At 46.9% G+C, this 1843-nt stretch overlaps 1 non-coding gene across 1 annotated transcript; it reads left to right on the plus strand.

Moving 5' to 3' along the window:
• Positions 1-494: 494 nt before the first annotated feature.
• On the plus strand, positions 495-644 carry LOC138565574 (U12 minor spliceosomal RNA). The gene has a single exon (XR_011301412.1). It is a non-coding gene; the product is annotated as a U12 minor spliceosomal RNA (small nuclear RNA).
• Positions 645-1843: the final 1199 nt, after the last annotated feature.

The following is a 1843-nucleotide window of genomic DNA, read 5'->3' on the forward strand; positions in this document are numbered from 1 at the left end:
TGCAGTGCAGCTGTCAAGCGAAGAAACCCAGTGCAGTGCAGCTGACAAGCAAAGAACCCCGGTGCAGTGCAGCTGTCAAGCAAAGAACCCCAGTGCAGTGCAGCTGTCAAGCAAAGAACCCCGGTGCAGTGCAGCTGACAAGCAAAGAACCCCAGTGCAGTGCAGCTGTCAAGCGAAGAAACCCAGTGCAGTGCAGCTGACAGGTTGCAACCGGTCAATCCATCCAAGCGGACATGGGAGAGTCAGCAGTCGCCCCGCCATTCACTCTGAGAGTATTACCCATGATGCCAAGCGGTCCTTCGTCAAGTGTGTATAATTTTATGAAGTGTTATGCTATACTTGTGAGTGCTGTTATTTCATTTTAAACTTCAGCTGCAACGTTATATTTAATACAATACGTTTCAATCCACCTCAGGAATTGGGCGTTTCTGGTCTCACCCTCGTTTACTTAGGTATTTCTGTTCTTGTGGTATGTATCATGCGGTTTGTGGGTCATGCCTTAAACTAATGAGTAAGGAAAATAACGATTCTGGGTGACGCCAGGATCCTCACTAAACATGTGAGCGGAATTTTTGAACGGGTACAGGTCGTCCCGTGGGTGACCCGCCTACTTAGCGGGATGCCTTGGTGCAGCGATCTGCCCGACCCCCACCCCCTCTTGCTTAGTAAAAAATAGGAATGCAGATGTGTTCTTGGCGGATGACGTTTGACGAGTGCTCGAGTCTCTGCCTGAAGCACGCGCTTCACCGCAAAGGTGTTTTGGAATATCGGCAGCAGACAAATGACTCTCTGCGCTGAAAGTGCCGGATGCCAGAAACACGGAGAGGAAGAGGCGGAGCCCGTAGCATTGAGTGAATAGAGTGAAAGCAGTACCTTAATGGGTCGTCGGCCGAGCATTCCTAATGTCCTTTGCAGAATACATTTTTCCAGTATATGATATGATTTCTACACTTTGGAATGGGTTTCCAATTGCTCAAAAAGTGCACATGAACTCTGTAACATCTTAAATCCCAATTTCTTAATGGCAACCGATTTTTTTACCATATGGCTTATAGTTCGATTCAGGTGCAAAGTGACTTTACATTGCCAATAAACACCCCGATCACAGAGCACAATTTTAAGCGTGGTGCAAGGAGTACTTTTGCACCGCGCTTAATATTCCATGAATCAGCATTGTCTTGTGGATGAAGGCAGGGGCTGGGTGGCCTTGGTAGTATGCAGGTGCCTGCAACACCCGTGAAGATCAATCTGTTCCGCAGCTCCCATTACTCCCCTTCCCACTTTAATATGATGATAGGTTATTTATAGCACGGTGATCGAACCAGTGGTGATCCCTGTTGTCTTGCTTCCAAGGCGAGCATGTTGCCTCTGAGCTATCCTCCCGAGAATCATTGTAAATTACACAGCTCAGCCACTGCACTCCAGTCATGCAGCGTTCTGTGCTATCCCTTCACTGTGAGCCAAAGACAACTGCTAACGCACCACACACCTGCCTTTTCAGTAGTGGGCCATTCTGGTACTTATGGTACGTCATTCTGGAAGTTTAAAACAAGGCAATACCCATGCTCTTTTTGCTTAACATATGCATTTTTGTACTTGTCAGATTGGTTTATAATGAGATTTGTATGCTTTTCACACAGCCATGCATCATCAATACTTGTTTGTCAGTAAACGAGGGGAGATATGTGGGTGAGTGCCTAAAGTGAGGGCTGGGCTCAAACCCAAGCCTCACTTCTTAACTACAGCGTTTGATTCTAGGCAAATTAATGTATCTCGCGGTGATGTATTTATCAACCTTGGCAAGCCAGCTATGGGTTTCTGTGTTTTGGGATTATGGGAAGGC

The sequence above is a fragment of the Ambystoma mexicanum genome, chromosome 1q (assembly GCF_040938575.1).
Source record: "Ambystoma mexicanum isolate Mex_15411 chromosome 1q, UKY_AmexF1_1, whole genome shotgun sequence".
Lineage (NCBI taxonomy): Eukaryota > Metazoa > Chordata > Amphibia > Caudata > Ambystomatidae > Ambystoma > Ambystoma mexicanum.